The sequence below is a fragment of the Silene latifolia genome, chromosome Y, assembly GCF_048544455.1.
Source record: "Silene latifolia isolate original U9 population chromosome Y, ASM4854445v1, whole genome shotgun sequence".
Classification (NCBI taxonomy): Eukaryota; Viridiplantae; Streptophyta; class Magnoliopsida; order Caryophyllales; family Caryophyllaceae; genus Silene; species Silene latifolia.
In genome coordinates, this window is record NC_133538.1 from 124,760,226 (window position 1) to 124,769,099 (window position 8,874).

Consider the following 8,874-nt stretch of genomic DNA (forward strand, 5'->3'; position numbering starts at 1 on the left):
TTACTCGTCCCCGAGTAATTTAAAATGCAACTAATGGAACGGAAAAATATAACTCAAAGCTAGCTACGAATGCCCACTTAAGCCAATTTAATGCAAGCGAACTAACACTTATAGCAAGACAGTCAAATGCAAACGAGTTATAGGATGTTTATAATAAAGCTAAACCGTCGACCTTGCAAGACCTTTAACAATGGACTGTCACGGGTCACTCTTCCCTCATGAAGCAAAGGGTAAGCATATGGATGTAAGAGAGAGAGAAAAATAGTCGCTCACGTAGACTACGACCCACATAAACATGCATGCAACTAATATGATAGACAATTCTAGTTACCGTACACACATTCCAACCAAACAAGGTCCTGTCACAGCCGAGGGCTTACAAAAATATGGTAAAGTGAGGCAATGGGTAAGAAAAGGCAAAATATTTATGGGAATGTGGAGGTATAGGTGATCAAGCTAGTACCTAAACAAAACCATATATCAACATCCATTTCCAACTCAATTATGAATTAAGCACATGCCCTTCATTTGGCATGAAATCTCACCAAACCAAACTGAAAACACTCCTCAAATGATATAGATAAAGCATAGGAGTGAAACCGACAACAATACAAACTCTTCTTTTTTTTCGAACTTTCTTTTCTTTTTCTATTTTCTTTCGGTTTCTTTCTTTTTTTTTTCGAATTTTTTTTTCTCTTTTTTTCTTTCTTTTCACGTTTTTTTTTCAACTCTTTTTTTTTCTATTTTCCTCCTTTTCTTCATAAATACCAACTCCAAAACAATAGATATAAGCCAAACTTGATACAATAGACAATATACCGCAGAACAACCTAAACTAGCTTGACAAAGCAGGCTAAATTTGGAATGTAGCTAAGAGTCAACAGGCAAATTTGGTTAATGTGGAGTTAAATGGGTAAAAATGAAAGAAAGGGAAATTGTAAGCACCTCCCTGCATGTGACACCAACCACTAACCCGAATGTATGACGGCAAAAAGCAATTGAATTTCATATACGTGCAAATTAATGAACATGCTATGCAAGGAGTATACTACTCACAATCCTACATGAAACTGGTCATAAATGACACCAGTTATAAGGCTCTAAATCTTAGAAATTATAAGTAGGTTGCCAAAATTTCAGGTCAAGTCTATTCGTTCAGCTAAATTAAACATTAACTCGTAGATTATGCAATAAGACAAAGCTAAAAGAATAATAGTATAATGCAAGGCTTAAGCAAAAAGACAAGCAGTGCAATTTCATCATTGAAATCTACCGTTCCGACTCAACCTATATGCTAAAATAAACGTGAAATTTTTGAATTTTAACAATTTTTTTTTAATTTTTATGGAAATTTTGAATTTTTAACAAAAATAAACAACAATGCAAACATAAATTAAACGTGATAACTGAAATGCAATGAAAACAAAATGCAGACACAGATATGGATGCATAACCTCCCCAAACCAAACCGTACAATGCCCCCATTGGACTAAAACATGGGAAGGAAATGCAAACTAAAGGAGGAAAGGAGTAAATACGGAAAAACTCACAAAATGCGTGAATAAGGGGACCTCCCCAAACCGACCATGAACATGGGAGGTTGCTAAAGGCCCGGAAAACCGTTTCAGGAAGCTAATCCAAGTCAACAATACTCGGTCAAGCGGAATTGTGTCTGATCGAGTAGAATGGGCGCTCAAAACTGCTCGATCGAATGGAATTTAGGTCGATCGAGTGGTTTCTCATCCTACAGGTGGTCGATCGAGTAGATTAATCACTCGATCGAGTGAATTCATCAGCAAAAGTGCTCGATCGAGTAGAATGACTACTCGATCGAGTGATCCTCGGTGTAATTCCTGCAAAACGCAATAAAAACAGCCCGCAACTAACAAAAACAAGCTTAACTGAGACCGTCTATGGTGTAAAAACCATTTATTACAACTTAAATGAAATAAAATGCAGAATAAAATTGTCGGGTTGCCTCCCGGGTAGCGCTAGCTTCAGTCAGGTCCCAGCTCGACCTTCTTTTCTTCGAGCCTCTCTAATAGTCATAATCAAAACAGCTCAAAGCGCGCAGCATTAAATCATACATCTGCGCATGTGCTACAAAAAAGCATAAGTAGCACCAAAGTGGAATAGCAAAATAGGAAATAAAAATGTTTAACTTTTTAAGTCGTACAAATTTCCTATGAGCGCTCCTAAATTTATCCACAAAATATAGGAGCGCGGGAGCAATTATCGATAATATAGGGCTCCATCTCAGATTAACAGTTTGGAAATGATGAGAACGGTGAAAAATCGTTATTTTACGCGTCCACATGTGAGAGGGTATAACATTAAAAGAGATAGCACGAGTCAAACGAGGCAATATACTATTAAAACAAACAATAATTAAATTATCGTTTACTACTTCAGGTTGGTCGCTCTCAATGACGGAATCGTAGATAAAAGAGTTTATTACCTCTTCCGTGCTAGGAGCAATTACCGGCTCAGCTGTCCTTTCGTCGCCCTCGGTGGAATTCAGCCCATAAATCTCAGCTTCAAGTGTATCCGACTCAGCCTTGGATAAGGGAGATTCACCGTAATCGTCATCATCGTCAAAATCGTCATTCAAAGTGAACCCAAGTGACGAATCAAAGCTCCCCATGGCCAATTCAGTCGATCGAGCAAAATACTCACTCGATCGACCAACATCCTCCTGAATTCCACTCGATCGAGTGGAAATATCACTCGATCGAGCACTTTCTCCTAGAAAATCACTCGATCGACTAATATCAGTCACTCGATCGAGTGATTCCTCCTGTACAGGGCTGAAATCTTCGCGTAAGCTAGTTAAATATGATAGAAACTCGTCGTCGGAGTCATAGAGGTCATCTTCAGCATTGGGCAACACGGTTTCCTCAGAGGAAAAACCGCTCTCAGCAAGGTATACCTCTTCTTCTTGCTTCTCTGCTGCTAACTAAGCAATGTGAGTTTCGAGCTTAAGGAATCGAGCGTCCATATTTTTATTGCTCTCTTGCATTTGTGATACAAGCGTCACCATTGAATATGTCAGCTCCGCGATCTCTTCTATCTCCATCTCAGCTGCTAACTGAGCAACTACAGACCCGAGCTTATCAACTCGCGAGAAGTGTTGTCTATCATAATCTTGCTGAGCTTGCATTTGAGATGCAATTGTCTCCATTAAAGATTTCAGCTCCACAAATTCTTCTTCTTGCATATCGGGAGGATCTCGTTGCGGTGGCCATTGATAGGGTGGATGTGGCGGCACAACTACAGCTGCATTGTGCCCAGCAGTACCACATCCCCAAGATTTCTTCCTTTCCCAACTAGCAGGTCTTTCAGCTTGGGCTTCAAACTGAGCAATTAGTCGGGAGACAGATGTCATCTTGGCAAGAGGGATCGGAGGTACTCACACTACTACATTTAGATTCTATAGCAAAACTTTGTTATTGTTGCATAATGTCATATAAATGTTGCAATAGAGTTTATGCAACACTTAATCAAGTGCTACATCAGGTCTTGTTGCATTAGGTCATTGCAACGCTTAATGCAACACTTTTTAATCTGAAGCAACACTTTTGAAAAGTGTTGCATTGGTCATGTTTATGCAACGCTTTTTCAATTGCAAAGGCAACATTTTTTATCTTCTAATGCAACATTTCTTATGTAAAAAAAGCAACACTTTCTGAACTAATGCAATATTTTTCATGTTGATAAGCAACACTTATATGAAATTAATGCAACATTTTTATTTTGGAAACGCAACACTGGTTACGTCACTAGTACAGAAACGGCTTTTGGCTACGGTTAAAAAGGACTTTTGGCTACGGTTCCTCGATCGTAGTAAATCAAGGCGTTGCCTTAGATCAAGTACTTACGGCTACGGTTAGGAACCGTAGCCTAAAGTGACTTTTGGCTACGGCTGTTAAGATTTAACCGTAGCCGTATGTATATAAAAGGCTGCGGTTCTATTTTAACAACCGTAGCCATTTCTTAATTAAAATTTTAAAAAATATATATTTACAAAAACATGTTTGTTTTGGTAAATTTAAAGACTTTTATTAAAGATAATACGTAATTAATTACAAAACCAATGTTTGACATACAACTACCTTACAAATCAACATCAATAGTTAAAGCTAAAAAAATAAGAATATTCTACTCGGATGCATTCGCTAAAGCTACAGATTTTTTTCATGATCCAAGCAGCACAATTAGAATTGATTTTACACATCTACAATTTCTTAGGCCAAACTCCAAATAGCGACTTTAATGCTCTTGAACACCTGTTTTCCCGACCTGCCAAATTTGATACACAAAAAATAACCATATGAGAATAACACATACAATCAAAAATCGAATTATTTAACCACTATGAGATTAAAATTTTGTTGGGCTAAGACATAAAAGAAGTGCAGATTTGACCAAAAGCAGATCATTTAGAAACTAAGAGAACTTTACTTCAACTAATTTATATAAACTAAACCAAGTGGGTATCCAACAATGTGTGATGTCATTTTTCTGCAGATCAAGCAATATAAGCTGCTGACTCAATGTCAAAGAAAAACTCTTTGAGATAGGGTGTAGCATTGACAACTCTTGTTATTTGTGGAAACGGATCGAAAACACATGATCACCTTTTCTCGTGAGTGTGAATACAACAGAAAAATCATCAATTTGGTAGAAGAATGGTGCGTTCCTATTCTCGGTATCAAGGGACTAATTGCGCTGATCTAAGAAATGGAACAAAAATGTAGAAGAAATTCTGGTATGATATATACTTACCTGCTGCTGGTACTTCATCTGGAATCAACGGAATATGTGCAGGCTAAAGCTCTAAGTTGATCGGCCATGTTTTGTTGCTAAAACAGACATTGACAATATTAAGCATAGGATTAGGAACAAAATTGTGTATCCTAGATAGAAATTGGGTGTGTAGACTAGAGATATGATAGGTGTTCCTTATCATTTCCCCAGGTCTTACAAATAGTATGCCCTGGAAATGAGAAAATAAAGAGTCGGAGAGTAATATATAGAACAAAAACTAAAAGAGTATATCCTTAGAGAAAACAGGGGTTTATCCACTAAGTTGTTCCAACACCTACAAATCATATCAAACCAAACCAAACCAACCCAATCCAATTTAATCAAACAATCAATCAAAAATATTATACTTAACTTAGAAGGTCTGATACAAAAAGACGGTCTGGTAAGTAGAAAAAATGAGAAGATTATAAATGAAGAATGAAACGAAAAAAGAAACCTTTGGCAACTCTGGTGAGACGATCTCCAGATTCACCAACAAAGATCTTCCAAAGGTAAGGCCAAAGCCCGTCGTTCTCATAAAGATAGGAGGACCAGCTTCTGTACCTTGATTTCGCTCATTGGGTTTGCTAGCTTCTTCTCCGATGCCTGCATTTTTTATTATTTACATTTTACACATTATAATTCAATTCAATTTAACCCTATAAATTCATGATTAAACATATGAGAATGTGGATTGATTCAAGAGAGAAACACAAATTACCATTTTTGAGAGAATGGGGTCCAATTAGATTGTTATCAACCAAGGAACAAATACTCCGTCGTTACTCTCCTCAACGACGAACATTACTCCAATTTATGAAAGCTTTCGCATAAGGCGGAATAAGAAGGGGTCGGATACTCGCGACACTCATACATCAAACAAGGAATTACCCACTTGATTACTGAAAATTAAAACAGATTACCAATACCAATATTGCATTCAAACTATGCCATGTACTGAGAACACCTGTAACTTTATTAGAATTAAGAGCCAAGACTAGATTCCGAATGATAAAGCAAGTGAACTAAAAAAATAGCATCAGAATTTACAAAAATTAAGAGAAGACAAGTGGAGACTTAAGAATCAGAGAACACTCATTAGCAAGGGACTTGGAAGCTTAATATAAGGAACACAATGTGGCTGATCATGACAAACAACCGAAGCAGTTGATTGATGATGAAAATTCAGTAAATTGAAGAGAAAGGTCGGCCAACGTCAGTAATTATAGACCTGCTAATGAAAGAGAGATAAATTGTACAGGATAAACACTTCAATTCAACATATCCTTCCCAACACTAACATTGTTAGCATAATTAACTCCAGAAATCATCTCTTCTACTCAAAGCATCAGTAGAAAATGAATTATCTCCGAATTGAAATCAAATTAATTGAAATCGCTAACCCTAATACTTAATTGTAACCTAACATGAAAAAAATAATAGAATCCCAAAACGCAAACACCATACGAAACCGAAATTCAGTGGAAAATAAAAACAAATCCTCAAAAAACATATGTATTACGATAACTTTACAAATAATTGTAAAAAGAATCATACCTGACCGAGGATTGTGAACTGAAACGTTGACGAGTGGCGCTGGGATGGTTGTGGTTCGTCGGTGACGAGGTGTCTGCCAGCGATAACACGGTGTCTGCCAGCGATAACAAAGTATCACGCATACTCCACTTACAGTAATTGCTTCGACAACTTTTGCATAAACCCCAACTTTTAGCAGTAAGTATCTTATCTAGGTTCACCTCATAAGGTTACCTTAGCCGAAGGATACTTCCACGAGTACAAGATAACTAAAAAATGAACTTAAGATTAAAGAAGCTTCGTCATATTACCTTTGGACAATAAACTTGCTCCTTGCAAGTACAAGATAACTGAAAAATCTTCAGAAATAATACAGGTGAACTTCCTCCTCCATCTGGAATAATCGTTCTGGAATAATACAAATCTAATTCAGGTGAACTCTTAGAGTATCACAGTAGAAAATAGATCGAAAAAGGTAAATGAGACAAATCAAGCAACTGATTCGCAGTTCACAAGCAGATGGGATACCATATAATGCTCACCCCAAGCCAAACCCAAATTCATCAAAATTAGGGTTTCACCATCCCCAAAATTCAGCAATTTCTTCAAATCACAATCAAATAATAAAGCACAAGATACTATTAATGTACTAATAAATAAAATCAGTAACCAAAATGAACAAGCAAGTAAGCATACAACAAGCAACAACAATAAATAAAGCAAATATTTAAGGAAAGTAAAGAAAACTTAGACGATAAAAGGGAAAAAAGGGACCAGAAGTTTTCAATGGGGAAAGGACCGTGTTGAACATCGTCAGGACATCAACTTTTTCCGCCATCGTCGACGGGAGTAGAAAACCCTGGATCTGAAAAAAGAGGGGAAATAATGAAACCTATCGTGTTAAGGGTAATAGCGGATGGAAGATAAGAAAACCGGTGAATAATAGAAGTGGGCAATGACGATGAGGACGAGCTGTCCCCTTCTATATGGAGTGTTGGTGGTGGCAGAGTAGAATAACGGTGAAAGAGGGGTTATAGGTTAGAGTGGGGAGGGAAATGAGTGATAAAGAATGTGTGAGATATAAAGTATACGCAGGTGTTGGGTGTATAAGAATATCCGATGTACTTTTAGAGGAAATATATACTTATGTGATATAAGTGTTGCTCAAGTGTTGCGACAAAATGCAACACTTGTATAAGAACGTTGCACTTATAGTAATACATTGCAACACTTAATTTAAAGTGATGCCCTATGTAAGTAAACGCAACATTTTTAAATAAAGCGTTGCTTAATTAACTAAAACTTGCAACACAAACCGTAAGTGTTGCACACGAAATGTTGCATTATGTCTACTTTTGTAGTGGTGTCAAGCCTTCCCTTCGATAATCTCCCTCAGTAGCCTGTTTAATAAACCTGTAGGCCTATCAAAACAGCACTAAAGAAAAAGATAAGAACGGCCTCAAGGTACTTAGTCTTCCCTTGAGGCGGAAAGACAAACAAAATAAAACAGATAAAAAGCGTCGCCTCCCCGGCAACGGCGCCAAAATTTGATACTGTCGTTTTGTACCAAAAATAAAAACCTAAGTTACTACCAACAAGTCAGTCGGTAGGGTCGATCTCCACAGGGAGGCTAAGTTGCTATCTATCTGTTTAATTTGGTCCGTCAGGTGTCACGAAATGGGGTTTTGATTGAATTGGACTAACTGAACTACTGAGGCTAAAGGCAAGAGAAAAGGGATAAAAGAAATTAACAATAAGAGAAAGAAAATATGCTAGGAGTCGGTCCACCGTGGTAGCTATACTATCGGAAATACTAAGGCGATTAGACTATTGATAAGAAGAGCTATGGTCGTCACCTTTCGGTCCTTAAACCGCCCGAGAGCGTAAATAGCTTAACTTTCGTCCTCACTACAATACCCTATTGTAATTAAGCAAGCCTTCCCTTCCAATCTTTCGATCCAGGTCGGGGTTAACTAAATTTATTGGTCTCCTGCATGCATTCATTCGACCGGATAACAATTAAATTGCCTAATACAATTCTTATCGCAAGGCTAATCTACTCAAGTCAATTAAAACATGCTACCACGGCTTCCCTAATCCTAACATACTACGGGATTAGCTAGACATAAATAAGGGGGAAACGAGAAATAAAGGAAGAACAATAAACATAAATAATAATTAAAGAGGAAAAGAAAGAGAAAGAATTAATACTGAATTATTGATCCGAAAATTAAGAACAAAGTAATGAGCAAAGATATTCGAACCAGAGAGAAAGGGAACGAAGTAAAAGTGTGTGAGAGAGTTTATAATGACATACTGACTTCCTATTTATAAGAAAATAGGATTAGCTAAACCTAATGACGGAATTAAACCTAAAAAGCACAGCCCGTAGCATAATCCACTCGATCGAGTGGAATAAAACCACTCGATCGAGCAAACCCAGCTAGAAACCGCTCGATCGACCAACTAATTCACTCGATCGAGTAAAGGCATATAAGGAACTGGTCGATCGAATGAATAAACTACTCGATC

The 8,874-nt window shown here is 37.3% G+C and overlaps 1 long non-coding RNA gene across 2 annotated transcripts; it reads right to left on the reverse strand.

The window, feature by feature from the left end:
* Positions 1 to 4,056: 4,056 nt before the first annotated feature.
* LOC141634496 (uncharacterized) lies at positions 4,057 to 7,432 on the reverse strand. 2 transcript variants are annotated; one of them, XR_012539225.1, is made up of 5 exons: positions 7,117 to 7,432; positions 6,654 to 6,750; positions 5,528 to 5,673; positions 4,786 to 5,412; positions 4,057 to 4,299 (listed from the first exon to the last, which is right to left on the reverse strand). It is a non-coding gene; the product is annotated as an uncharacterized LOC141634496 (long non-coding RNA). The 2 variants fall into 2 exon arrangements; XR_012539224.1 differs by having other exon boundaries at positions 6,497 to 6,750.
* Positions 7,433 to 8,874: the final 1,442 nt, after the last annotated feature.